At 41.4% G+C, this 15022-nt stretch overlaps 1 long non-coding RNA gene and 1 other non-coding gene across 2 annotated transcripts in view; both read right to left on the reverse strand.

Annotated features, from left to right (window-relative positions):
• The window catches only part of LOC115802018 (uncharacterized), a 48874-nt gene that overhangs the window by 18036 nt on the left and 15816 nt on the right, over positions 1–15022 (reverse strand). The window lies entirely within an intron of this gene.
• LOC115802024 (small nucleolar RNA SNORA70) lies at positions 13033–13171 on the reverse strand. Its single transcript, XR_004022386.1, has one exon. It is a non-coding gene; the product is annotated as a small nucleolar RNA SNORA70 (small nucleolar RNA).

Consider the following 15022-nt stretch of genomic DNA (forward strand, 5'->3'; position numbering starts at 1 on the left):
ACATGGGAAAAGAAATAGCCACCCAAGTCCAGGAAGCGCAGCAAGTCCCATATAGGATAAACCCAAGGAGAAATATGCCGATACACATAGTAATCAGATGGGCAAAAATTAAAGACAAAGAAAAATTATTGAAAGCAGCAAGGAAAAAACGACAAATAAAATACAAGGGAACTTCGATAAGGTTAACAGCTGTTTTCTCAGCAGAAACTCTACAAGTCAGAAGGGAGTGGCATGATATATGTAAAGTGATGAAAGGGAGGAACCTACAACCAAGATTACTCTGCCCAGCAATGATCTCATTCAGATTCAATGGAGAAATCAAAAGCTTTACAGACAAGCAAAACCTAAGAGAATTCAGCACCACCAAACCAGCTCTACAACAAAAGCTAAAGGCACTTCTCTAAGTGGGAAACACAAGAGAAGAAAAGGACCAACAAAAACAAACCCAAAACAATTAAGAAATGGTCATAGGAACATACAAATCAATAATTACCTTAAACGTGAATGGATTAAATGCTCCAACCAAAAGACACAGACTTGCTGAATGGATACAAAAACAAGACCCATATATATGCTGTCTACAAGAGACCCACTTCAGACCTAGGGACACATACAGATTGAGAGTGAGGGGATGGAAAAAAGATATTCCATGCAAATGGAAAGCAAAAGAAAGCTGGAGTAGCAATATTCATATCAGATAAAATAGACTTTAAAATAAAGAATGTTACAAGAGACAAGGAAGGACACTACATAATGATCAAGGGATCAATCCAAGAAGAAGATATAACAATTATAAATATATATGCACCCAACATAGGAGCACCTCAATAAATAAGGCAACTGCTAACAGCTGTAAGAGAGGAAATCGACAGTAACACAATAATAGTGGGGGACTTTAACACCTCACTTACACCAATGGACATATCATCCAAAATGAAAATAAATAAGGAAACAAAAGCTTTAAATGACACAATACACCAGATAGATTTAATTGATATTTATAGGACATTCCATCTAAAAACAGCAGGTTACACTTTCTTCTCAAGTGCTCATAGAACATTCTCCAGGAGAGATCACATCTTGGGTCACAAATCAAGCCTCAGTAAATTTAACAAAATTGAAATCATATCAAGCATCTTTTCTGACCACAACGCTATGAGATTAAATTAATGTGATACACCATATTAACAAATTGAAGAATAAAAACCGTATGATCATCACAATAGATGCAGAAAAACTTTTTGACAAAATTCAACACTCATCTATGAGAAAAACTCTCCAGAAAGTGGGCATAGAGGGAACCTACCTCAACATAGTAAAGACCATATACGACAAACCCACAGGAAACATCATTCTCAATGGTGAAAAACTGAGAGCATTTCTCTAAGATCAGGAAAAAGACAAGGATGTCCACTCTCACCGCTATTATTCAACATAGTTTTGGAAATCCTAGTCTCGGCAATCAGAGAAGAAAAAGAAATAAAAGGAATACAAATTGGAAAAGAAGAAGTAAAACTGGCACTCTTTGCCGATGACAGGATAGTATACATAGAGAATCCTAAAGATGCCACCAGAAAACTACTAGAGCTAATCAATGAATCTGGTAAAGTTACAGGATACAAAATTCATGCACAGAAATCTCTTGCATTCCTATACACTAGTGATCAAAAATCTGAAAGAGAAATTAAGGAAACACTCCCATTTACCATTGCAGCAAAAAGAATAAAATACCTTGGAATAAACCTACCTAGGGAGACAAAAGACCTGTATGCAGAAAACTATAAGACATTGATGAAATAAATTAAAGATGATGCTAACAGGTGGAGAGATGTACCATGTTCTTGGATTGGAAGAATCAATATTTTGAAAATGACTATACTACCCAAAGCACTCTACAGATTCAATGCAATCCCTATCAAATTACCAATGGCATTTTTTGTGGAACTAGAACAAAACATCTTAAAATTTGTATGGAGACACAAAAGACCCCCAATAGCCAAAGCAGTCTTGAGGGGAAAAAACGGAGCTGGAGGAATCAGACTCCCAGACTTCAGACTATGCTACAAAGCTACAGTAATCAAGACAATATGGTACTGGCACAAAAACAGAAACATAGATCAATGGAACAAGATAGAAAGCCCAGAGGTAAGCTTGAGGGAGGCGATATGGGGATATATGTATACATATAGCTGATTCACTTTGTTATACAGCGGAAACTAACACACCATTGCAAAGCAATTATACTCCAATAAAGATGTTAAAAAGAAAAATGGGGCTGGAACAGCTGGACATGCACATGCCAAACAAAAACAATAAACAATAAAACAAATCTAGATGCAGACCTTACACCCTTCACAAAAATTAAATCAAAATGGACCACAGACCTAAAGGTAAAAATGCAAAAGTGTAAAACACCTAGAAGTAACATAGGAGGAAACCTAGATTACCTAGAGTATGGCAGTGACTTTTTAGATAAAACACCAAAGACACAATCCATAAAAGAAACAAGTGATAAGCTGGACTTCATTGAAATTAAAAATATCTGCTCACAGAAAGGCAATGTCAAGAGAATGAGAAGACAAGACACAGAGTGGGAGAAAAGTAGGTAGTATTTTACCTATTTTAGTAGGCAGAAAATAGAGGTATTTTAGGGTAGTGAAACACTCTGTCTGATACTATAATAATGGACACATGTTCCTATACATTTGTCCAAACCCACAGAATGTAGAGTTCCAAGAGTGAATCATAATATAAACTATGGACTCTGGGTGATGATGATGTGTCAGTGTAGGTCCATCAGTTGTAAAAAACGCGCCACTCTGCAGGGGACATTGATAATGGGGCATGCTATGCATGTATGGGGTCAGGGAGTATGTGGGAAATCTCTTCAATCTTGCTGTGCACTTAAAACTACTCTACAAAAATAAAGTCTTAATAACATGTGAACAAGTGTTATCTAAATACCCAGCATCACAGAAAAGTCTGCCTTCTTGTGAGAGGACTCTTTCAGTTACAAGTTAACAAAACTGGAATGAATCTAGCTTTGGCAAAAGAGGTTTAACATGTTGATTTACCGGGGAAGGCCAGGGGTGAGGCCAATTAGAGACATGAATGGACCCGGAGACTCAAACTTGTCATCAGACCTCAATTTCTCTTCTCTTTCACTGTTCCTGGGGAAGACAGACAATATGATCTCTAACCCCCTCACATTACCCACTTTCACAACTTTAGCAGAAAAATAAACATCTTTCTCACATTGAGCATACAAAGAGTACTGGAGAGGAAAGACTACCCTTGGACCAGTCCCTGTTGCTAGGTGGATGTGGTACAACGTGGTAACCTGACTTGTCAGGCCTGGGTCATGTGATTTCCTCATATCTCTGTTCATTATATTTCCTAAGTTAGTTAAGGTCATACTGATTATTAAACCATGTAACTATTAAACAAAAAGACTTTCACAAATTCTCAGAACCATAAGAAAATAAGTGAGAACATTAACTATTAGAACTGCTGGGTGTCCTTTTATTTCCTCTCCTTTACATTTCTACCTAACCTTTTGTCTCTTCCATTCCCCGAATTACCTAGAAGACTGGGCTACCTTTCTGGGATCATAATTTTGTCCTGTATTCCTGTGGGATGAACACAAAATCCCTTGGACCGCAGCTCTGATCTCCGCACTCCTGGCTACAGCCCTGTGAGATGCCACACTTTCAGTTGGTTGCGAGTCTGCCTTGCGGTGAGCACACATTCTAAGATGTGATTCCCATCTCCTGGTGTTCATGCACTTGTGTAATTCCCACCTTTGGAGTATAAGCTGGACCTAGTGACTCATTTGTAATAAAGAGAATACAGTGAAGTGATAGAATTTTATGATCACCAGGGCACAGGATATGAGGGACCAGAGGTCAACTATCCAAAAGTCAGCTGTTCAAATCAGTTGGGGGAAGCACAGACTCCTCATGGAATCTGAGGCGGAATGACCCTGCACTCCTTTTCTACCTGAGGGGTTAATCCTCTAGATTTCCACCTCCACAATCCTTGTCATCAGACAGGGTGATGAGGAGGTGACCAGCTGTGATTCTGGTCCTAGGTAGGATGAGCAGGAGGTCTGGTCTGCAAGGAGGACAGGAAGTGAAGAAACAAGGACTGCCAAATCTAACACCCGGTGACCCAAACACTTCCCTAGGCCAGGCCCCGTGGCTAGAAAGATGAGGAGGGTAACAATCTCCAATCTCCCTGTGCTGCCCCCTCTGGCCCAGTTCTCCCTTTCTCTAACTCACAGTAATGTCCCAAGAGCCCACAGAGGTGACATGAAATATATCTCTGCTCATCTCCAGAACAGACCACCATGGCCACACACTCCTGGGAAGTCCTACTCTCTCGATATGTATTAATTCAGTATGTGCAGCAGAACCCAAATAACAGTGGTCTCACAGGATGGAAGCTAGTGTGTGGCTCCCATGACAGTGAGGCAGGCAGTTCCAGGGCTGCTAGGGTGGCTCTGCACCACGAGGATGTCCAAGCATCCAGGTCTCCTTGACCTTTCTTTTCTGCTGTCCCTGGGATGTTGCCCTTATCAGCATGACCCAACATACCTAAGACCATGTCATTGGTCCATGAGCAACCAGGGAAAGCAGGAGAGAAGGGAAAGTCTCATTGTGTATCTCCATCAGAGCTCCTGGGTGACCAAGTGCATCAGCAATGAGCAGTAATAGTTTGAAAGGAATCTTTTTCTGAGCAGTAAGTTTCAATAGTGGGCTGAAAACATTTAGTCCACCATGTTGTAAACAGATGTGCTCTCATCTAGGCTTTGCTGTTCTATTTACAGATCACAGGCAGAGTATATTTAGCATAAACCTTAAAGGGCCTGGGATTTGAAGAATGGTAAATAAGCACTGGCTTCAAGTTTAAGTCACCAACTGCATTAGCCCCTAACAAGAGAGTCAGCCTGGCCTTTGAAGTTTTGAAGCCAGGCATTGACTTCTCCTCTCTAGCTATGGAAGTCCTAGATGGCATCTTCTTCCAATAGAAGGCTGTTTCATCTATACAGAAAATTTGTTATTTAGTGTAGCCAGCTTCATTAATGGTCTTAGCTAGAACTTCTGGATAACTTGCTGCAGCTTCTACGTCAGCAGTGCTGCTTCACCTCGCATTTTCATGTTACAGAGGCGGCTTCTTTCAACCTCATGAACCAACCTCTGCTAGCTTCAAACTATTCTTCGGCAGCTTCATCACCTTCTCGGCCTTCATAGAAGTGAAGAGAGTTAGGGCCTTGCTGTGGTTTAGAATTTAGCTGAAGAGAATGTTGTGGTGGGTTTGATCTTCTATTCAGAGTTTTCATTTCAGTTATTGTATTGCTCATCTCTATTCGTTGTTCTTTAATTCTTCTATGTCTTTGTTAAACATTTCTTGCATCTTCTCAATCTTTTCCTCCATTCTTTTTCTGAGGTCCTGGATCATGTTCACTATCAGTATTCTTAATTCTTTTTCTGGAAGGTTCCCTATCTGCACTTCATTTAGTTGTTTTTCTGGGTTTTTAACGTGTTCCTTAATCTGGTACATAGCCCTCTGCCTTTTCGTCTTGTCTATCTTTCTGTGAATGTGGTTTTTGTTCCACAGGCTGCAGGACTGTAGTTCTTGTTTCTGCTGTCTGCCCTCTGGTGGATGAGGCTATCTAAGAGGCTTGTGCAGGTTTCCTGATGGGAGGGAGTGGTGGTGGGCAGAGCTGGGTGTTGCTCTGGTGGGCAGAGCTCAGTAAATCTTTAATCCACTTGACTGCTGATGGGTGGGGCTGGGTTCCCTCCCTGTTGGTTGTTTGGTCTGAGGCAACCCAACACTGGAGTCTACCTGGGCTCTTTGGTAGGGCTAATGGCTGACTCTGGGAGGGCTCATGCCAAGGAGTGCTTCCCAGAACTTCTGCTTCCAGTGTTCTTGTCCCCACAGTGAGCCACAGCCACCCCCCACCTCTGCAGGAGACCCTCCAACACTAGCAGGTAGGTCTGGTTCAGTCTCTTATGGGGTCATTGCTCCTTCCCCCAGGTCCTGATGCACACATCACTTTGCGTGTGCCCTCCAAGAGTGGAGTCTGTTTCCCCCAGTCCTTTCGAAGTCCTGCAATCAAATCCCGCTAGCCTTCAAAGTCTGAATCTCTGGGAATTCGTCCTCCCGTTGCCAGACCCCCAGGTTGGGAAGCCTGACGTGGGGCTCAGAACCTTCACTCTAGTGGGTGGACTTCCTTGGTATAAGTGTTCTTCATTTTGTGAGTCATCTACTCAGCAGTTATGGGATTTGATTTTGCTGTGACTGTGCCCCTCCTACCATCTTATTGTGGCTTCTCCTTTGTCTTTGGATGTAGGATATCTTTTTTGGTGAGTTCCAGTGTCTTCCTGTCGATGATTGTTCAGCAGTTAGCTGTGATTCCAATGCTCTCACAAGAGGGAGTCTTCCCTTCCTTCCTTCCTTCCTCCCTTTTTCTTTTCTTCCCTTTCTCTTCCTTCCTTCCTTTCCTTCTTCCTTTCCTTTCCTTTCCTTTTCTGTGAAAGCACTGATTCCTAACCACTGGAGAACCAGGGACTTCCCTTCACCATGCTTTTTTTTTTTTTTTTTTTTTGCGGTACTCAGGCCTCTCACTGTTGTGGCCTCTCCCGTTGCGGAGCACACACTCCGGACGTGCAGGCTCAGCGGCCATGGCTCACGGGCCCAGCTGCTCCATGGCATGTGGGATCTTCCCAGAATCGAGGCAGGAACCCACGTCCTTGCTTTTTTTTTTTTAATATTTATTTATTTGGTTGCGCCAGGTCTTAGTTGCAGCAGGCGGGCTCCTTAGTTACAACTCACAGTCTCCTTAGTTGAGGCATATGAACTCTTAGTTGCAGCATGCATGTGGGGTCTAGTTCCCTGACCAGGGATCAAACCTGGACCCCCTGCATTGGGAGCACAGAGTCTTAACCACTGCACCACCAGGGAAGTCCCCCACCATGCTTAAAATTCTCCTAGCCCCTACCAACTGCCTGGTTCCAAACCTGCTATTCCATTTGTAGGTCTTTGTTATAGCAATATCCCACTTTCAGGTACTAAAATACATATTACATTTCTACTAATGCATAACAATATTACCATCAATTCAATGGCTAAAACCATAAACATTTATTGTCTTGCAGGCTTTGTGGGGCAGGAATATGGGCACAGATTAGTGCGTCCTCTGCTTAGGGTCTCACAAGCCTGCAATCAAGGTATTGGCCATCTCAAGACTTGACAAGAGAAGGATCTGCTTTCAAGCTCCCAAACTGTTGGCAGAATTCAATTCCATGTGGCTATAGGAAGAAGGGCTTCAGCTTGTTGCTGATTGCTGACCAGAGGCCACCCCAGCTCCAAGAAGCAGCCCTCAATTACTTTCCATGTTCCTCCCAACATGGCTGCTTGCTTCATCAAAGCCACTAAAGAAAGCCTCTTTCTAAGATAGAAGTGACAATCCTATGTAATGTAATCACATAAGTGATATCCCATAACCCAGGCCATAGTCCATTGGTCAAGAGCCTCAAGTGTAAGTTATCACACAAATGAATGAACACCAGGAGGCAGGGACTATAGGGGTTACCTTAGAATCTATCTGCCACAATCTTGTACTGTATTATCTGGCTGAATTAATTTATTCATTCCAGTAATCTGTGTTTGGGAGAGTACCTTAGGGTTTTCAAAATGCAGGATCACATTATTTTCAAATAAAGATAGCGTTATTTCTTCCTTTCCAATGTAGATGTCTTTTTTTTTTTTTTCCTGATTGCACTAGCTATAACCTCTGGTACAATGCTTATAGAAATGGTGGCAGCAGACATACCTTGTTCTCAATCTTGGGGGAAAGCATTCATTCTTTCACCATTAAGATGTTAGGTTTTTCATAAATGCTCTTTATCAGGTTAAAGAAGTTCTCTCTGTGGCAGACAAACTCTAAGATGACCCCTAATGATCCTCATCTTCTAATATTTATGCCCTTTTATTATAACCTTCCCCTCGACTGTCTCTGGGACCTTTGACTTGTTTCTAACGGAGAGAATATGGCAAAAGTGATGGGATGTCATGCCTATGATCACATTGCTACAGAGTCTGTTTTGCTAGTAGACTTTGTTGAGACACTCTCCTGTGCTGGCTTTGAAGCAGCAGCCATGTTGAGACTCCCATGTGACAAGGAGCTGAGGGTGGCTACTAGGAGCTGAGGGCAACCTCCAGCCAACAACCAGCAAGAAGTCAAGTCCCTCAGTCTTATAACCACAGGGAACTGAATTCTACTGACGTCCTTAGTGAGTGTGGAAGTGGATCATAAAGTCAATCCTCCAGTTAAGAACACAACTGACACCTTAATACAGCCTTGCAGAGAACCCAGCTGAGGCATACTTGGAGTCCTGACCCACAGAAACTGTGAGATAATAAATGTGTGTTGATTTGGGGGCTAGGTTTGTGGTCACTTATTATATAGCACAGAAAACTATGTATGTTTAATCCATTCACATTTGATGTTATTTTTTATCTGAGTGGATTTGTTTACTTTTTTCATTTTTTTATGTATCTCATGTCTTTTTGTTCCTCTGTTCCTTCCTTATTGTCTTTTATTAAGTAGATATTTTGCTAGGAGCCATATAAATTATTTTGTTCATTTCTAAGCGTAATTCTGAATTATAGTGGTTTCTTTCGGAATTACAATCTCTACCTTAACATATCACAGTATACTTTGGATAAATACTAATTTAATTCCAGTAAGCACAGAAACCTTGCTCTGATACAGTTTTGTTATAACTCCTCTCTTTCGTGTTATTATTGTCATATATATTACATCTACATATATTACAAAGCTATATTTATAACATAGCATCATATTGATTTATATAATTTTCTTTTAAAGAAGTTGAGAAAAGAGAAAAAACATACTTGAGCCTTTCATTTTAAACCCTGTACTTAGCATTTCCAGTACTCTTCCTCTTGTGGATTCAAATTACCATTTTTGTCATTTCCTTACTCCAAAAGAGTTCCATTCCTTCCTCCATCCTTTGTCCAATTATTCACATGAATATATATTACATCTGAAGATGTTGGAAGCCCAATGCAATAAATTTATTATTGCTTTATATAATTTAAGTCAGATAAGATAAAAATACATTTATAATGTTTTTCATAATTATGTTCATATTACCTTTCCTGGTGCTCTTTTTTTCATGCGGATTGGGGTTATTGTCTGGTGTCATTTCTTCTCAGCCTAAAGAACTTAACTATAGTATTTCTTGTAAAACAGATCTGCTAGCAATAAATCCTCTCAGTGTCTTTGGGAATGTCTTTGTCTTCAGTTTCAAATCATAGTTTTGCTACATACAGGATTCTTTGTTAACAGGTTATTTGGTGGTTTCTGTGTTTTTGTTTAGCTTTATTTTGCTTTTCATTTTGAATGTATCAATGCTTTCTGGCCTCTACTGTTTCTGATGAGAAGTTAGCTGTTATTCTTATTGTGTGTGGGTGTGTGTTTAATATGTAATGAGCTTTTTCTCCTACTGCTTGCAAATTTTTCTCCTTTCTTTTGTTCACAATCTTTTGACCATAATGTGTCTTGGTGTGGATCATTTTACATCTCTTGAGTGTATAGATTCAAGTTTCTCATCAAATTTGGTAAGTTTTAAGCCTTTATTTCTTTATTTTTTCTGCTTTTTCTCTTTCCTCCTTTGCTGAGACTCTTATTATGCATATGTTGGTACTGATGTTGTCCCACAGTATCTGAGGCTCTGTTCATACTTTTTTATTCTTATTTCTTCCAATTCTTCATACCAGATAAACTCTATTGAACTATCTTCAAATTCTTTCTTCTGCCCGCTCAATTCTGCTATTGAGTCCTTCTACTGAACAGGTTTTACTTTGTTTTTTGGGGTTTTTTTTGCTTTGTATGTGTATTTTTTTTAATTTTTAAAAGATTTTATTGTTTTAGAAAAGTTTTAGATTTTCAACAAAATTGAGAGGAAGGTACGGAGATTTTCCATATACCCTCTGCCCCACACTTACACAGTCTCCCCCATTATCAACACCACTCACCAGAATGGTACATTTTTTACCAAGGATGAACCTACATTGACACATCATAATCATGAAGTCCATAGTTTTCCTTAGTGTTCACTCTTGGAGTTGTACATACTATGGTTTGAAGAAATGTATGACATATATTCATTATTATTATAGCATACAAAGCATTTTCATTGCCCTAAAAATCCTCTGTGTTCTGTCTATTTATCTCCCTACCCCACCCCACCCCACCCCACCAGTTACCACTAGGTTTTCTTGTCTCTGTAGTTTTGCCTTTTCCATATGTCATATAGTTGGAATCAACCTTGCATCATTTATATTCCCGCCTAGTTCTCCCCCAGTACATGCTGGATATTTTAAACAAAATTATAGATATATCATTTCATCTGTAATTTTTTTTTTTTTTTTTTTTTGCGGTACGCGGGCCTCTCACTGTTGTGGCCTCTCCCGTTGCAGAGCACAGGCTCCGGACGCGCAAGCTCAGCGGCCATGGCTCACGGGCCTAGCCGCTCCACGGCACGTGGGATCTTCCTGGACTGAGGCACGAACCCGTGTCCCCTGCATCAGCAGGCTGACTCTCAACCACTGAGCCACCAGGGAAGCCCCATCTGTAATATTTTTAATGTATCCCTAAAATTAATTTTATAAATTTCATAATTACAATATCATTTCTAAAAATAACAATTCTTGGGCTTCCCTGGTGGCGCAGTGGTTGAGAGTCCACCTGCCGACTCAGGGGACACGGGTTCGTGCCCTGGTCCGGGAAGATCCCACATGCCGTGGAGTGGCTGGGCCCGTGAGCCATGGCTGCTGAGCCTGTGCATCCGGAGCCTGTGCTCCGCAACGGGAGAGGCCACAACAGTGAGAGGCCTGCGTACCATAAAATAAATAAATAAATAAATAAAAATAACAATTCTTAACATCATCAAACATCCAGTGCATGTTCACACTTCACTAATTATATTTTTTTCTTAACAAATGAGGTGTTTAAACCAGGATTCAAAGAGATGTACTCACTGATTTTGGTTGCTATGTCTCCTAACTTACTGATCCTTTTTGGTTTTTTCTCTTGAAATTTATTTGGTTAGAAATCAGCCTTCACGTCTACCACAGCTTACCTACAGCTTCCTGTTTCCTGCCCTTTGAGGTCACAAAATTACTTCTTAGTTAAGATACTGACCTTTTCTTGGAAACTCCTTTCTCTTAAGTTTATTTAGTACCTTCAATAACTCTTTCTCCTCATAGTGAGATTTCAGTAGAAAAACACATCCCTACATAAGAGGGTCTATAACCCACTGTCCTAACCTTATTAACTCACTCTAGTGTTATTCTATTATCTTTATGATGCAAGAAGCAGAACTGTCTGAAAATAACACTGGGAGCTCATGCTGGGTAGCCTGAATAATAAGCTAATTAGAACCTGGGGTTCCTTCTTCTCCCAGCAAGTGGGGCTGCAAGAAATCACCGTCCAGTTGGATCAGTGGTGTTTTTAACACTTGGCAAAGGAGTCTATAATTTGCCATGGGCCCCCAGGCCTCCAGTTATTGGGCAGTTGGCATTTCCATACATCAGCAATATATTATCTATTACTGCATAACAAATTACCCCAAACAAGAGGATCTCACAGCATCTCACAGTTTCTGTGGGTCAGCAATCCAAGCACAGCATAAGCTGGGTCATCTATTTCAGGGTGCCTACAAGGCTGCAATCAAGGTGTTGGCAAGAGTGGGGCTCATGAAAAGAAAGGAAATTGAGTTATTTGTAGTGAGGTGGATGGACCTAGACAGAGTGAAGTCAGAAAGAGAAAAACAAATACTGTATGCTAACATATATATATGGAATCTTAAAAAAAAAAAAATTGGTTCTGAAGAACCTAGGGGCAGGACAGGAATAAAAGACACAGACATAGAGAATGGACTTGAAGACACGGGGAGGGGGAAGGGTAAGCTGGAACGAAGTGAGAGAGTGGCATGGACATATATACACTACCAAATGTAAAATAGCTAGTGGGAAGCAGCTGCATAGCACAGGGAGATCAGCTCGGTGCTTTGTGACCACCTAGAGGGGTGGGATAGGGAGGGTGGGAGGGAGATGCAAGAGGGAGGAGATATGGGGATATATGTATATGTATAGCTGATTCACCTTGTTATAAAGCAGAAACTAACACACCATTGTAAAGCAATTATACTCCAATGAAGATGCTAAAAAAAAAAAAAGAAATGCAGATGATGTCCAAATAAAACTTTCTTTTCACTTCAAAGTTTGACTCACCTTATCTTGGGAATGTGAGGAGGGTGTTGAGGAAGAGTCTGTTAGAGGTTCATGGGAGAGGCAAGTGGGAGGGGCAGGGGGGAAGAAGTGGTGGGGACAAAGGGAGAGACTGAGCAGACTGGACGGTATCCAACAGTGCTCTGAGACTGAGGGAGCACCATGAGTGGTGTCAGGTGCCATAGAGAAGACTAAGGAAAGGCCTCTGAGGACCATTGGAAGACAGTGTAAATTAAGTGGCGAGAAGAAGTGGGACTGCAGAAGTCAAAGAAAGATGAGAATTTGTTTTCTGACAGAAAAGTAGGATTTATTGGTGGGCATGAGTAAGAAGGGGACAGCGCCAAAACTCTAAAGAGTGCAGGGCCCACCATTTGTCCAGGGGCAACAATTAGGGATGCATCTGACCCCACAGCCATCCGGGATGAGCCACTTTTCTGCCACCATGTTTTCAAATTCATCCCCGTTAAACTTAGTAAAGCCCCACTTCTTGGAGATGTAGCTCTTCTGGCGGCCAGGGAACTTGAACTTGGCCCTGCAGAGGGCCTCAATCACATGCTCCTTGTTCTGTAGCTTGGTGTGGATGGACATTACGATTTGGCCAATGTGGACCCTGGCCACTGTGCCCTGGGGCTTTCCAAAGATGCCGCATATACCTGTCTGGAGCCTAGATTGGGAGCAGCATGCCAGTCATGAATGTCCACTGGAAAGGGCTGTCTCCAAGGTCCCTTAGGGCAACCCATTCAGGCAACAGGCTGCACACACTACTGAGGAGGTTGCTGTTTGCAACCATTGCACACTGGGCCCCCATGGGGAAAGATGAGAATTGAGGAAAGTAAAATAAATGCAGACCACTTCTCTCACTGCAGCAAAGGGAAGATTGTTGCTACATAGGTCAGCAGGGCCAATAAAGGCTTTGTTAAATTCTGATTTGAAAGCAGAAAAGAGGAAGCACTATAAAGACTGATAAAAGAAAAAAGACTATGAAAACAATAACTCTAAGGGAGTTATGAAAAAAATAAAAAATAAAGGAATTATGATCAAGACTACAGTTAGTTTGGAACTGGCTATATCTCTGGAGAAACATTTTGGAATTAGCTGTCTCTTTTCCCAGCTATGACCTCAGATTCCTGAAGGGACTATGTCTTGTTCAATGGTATCCATGGGACCTAGCACAATGCCTAACACAGTCTCTCAATAAAAGTTTGTTTCTGATGGACTCTTCCTTCAATACTTGAGGAGTACATGCTTAATGAGTGTCCTCAGTGGTCCATGGCCCACATCTATTGCAAAGAGAAAGAGTAATTTCCATGAGCAGTTTGCAAAGATCTTGGCTTCCCTAGAAAGTGCTCAGTTTGACAAACAAGAAGGATCACTTTGTTCCTTTCACCAGCCAAAACGAAGACTGTAGAAAGCTGTTTTAAACTTTCTCTCCTTACATTTGAATGGGATCACATATGGAATCCCCCATATACCTAAGTGCACAAAGATGCAGTGTCTATTTCTCTACAAGTGGTCTGTTCTTCCTCACAAATCTCCCACCTATAAAGTTAGGACAGCCCACTGAACAAGATCATAAAGAGACGTGTAAGCCATTCCAGAGAGATTCAGGTCTTACCCAATCAGTGAAGGATAAAAGTCACCATCAAGGATGACTGAGTAGGGGAATACTACAGAGTTCTGAGTCAGAAATATCACCGAGGAGGCAGTACAAAGGAAAGACTGGGAGTGAGGCAAGGGAGTGAGACCAAATGCTCAGATAAAGGTAGGGAGTCAGTTGCCACAGTATAGGAAGTGCCTGAAATAGGACAGTCAAAGTGGAAAAGGAAGGAGGGGACAGCTAAGGTGTTTAGAAATGTCAGAAACTGGCAATTAATTAAATGGGAGGGATACAGGAGAGGAATTACAACATAATTAACATAGCAGTGAAGCACTAGATATCAACAGCAAAGAAAATGCCCTTTAAAAAGAAAAAAGAAAGAAAAAAAATCTCATTCCAGTAGTTTCACATCCTAAGGGTCAGGATCTCCACCTGGAATCTTTCTGTGGTGCTCTATGGGAACAGGGAGAGGACTTTAGAGGCTATCACTTTTGGGTCACTTCCTAAGCAGTAGAATTCTTAGGATGGGAGGGAGGACATTCTAGCTCCTCAGGGATTCACTGAAGTGAATGAGGGCATGATCAGTGACAACACTCCCAGGGCGGACAAAGGTCTGAGTGTGAGAGATACAGAGCTCCTGAAGTCTCTCTGACAGATAAACCCATCAGCCTCTGGAACCTACCTAATCCTTCTCCAGTCCTAATCTCCTTAATCCTAAATCTGAGCTCAGTTATGCCAGCACCTCTAGAGTAAATCATAAAGTCTGAGACCTCAGCAACAAGAGAAGCAGAGTTGGACTCACTGAGGCAGCCAAAAGAAAGAGGGAGAGATGGAAAAATGCAAAATAACAGAAGATCTGACTCTACCACCTGGGTAGTGCCTTTCATTCTCCTGTGTTTTCCAGTAAGTCATTAGCAGATCATCTGCCATCTTCTTTTTCTTCAAGAACCAATCAAAACTCAAATTTGCATTTGGGAAACAGAAACTTTCAGGAAGCCCAGAGACATCTTTTCAGGACCATGGAGAGCAAAAGGTGGTTGCTCCTGAGGAAACGTTCCATCTCAACATGAAGATGAGGGAAAGAAAGAATAAAGGGTAGTC

The sequence above is a fragment of the Delphinapterus leucas genome, chromosome 10 (genome assembly GCF_059928025.1).
Source record: "Delphinapterus leucas isolate spDelLeu-1000000601 "Yukka" chromosome 10, BTC_Dleu_Yukka2, whole genome shotgun sequence".
Lineage (NCBI taxonomy): Eukaryota > Metazoa > Chordata > Mammalia > Artiodactyla > Monodontidae > Delphinapterus > Delphinapterus leucas.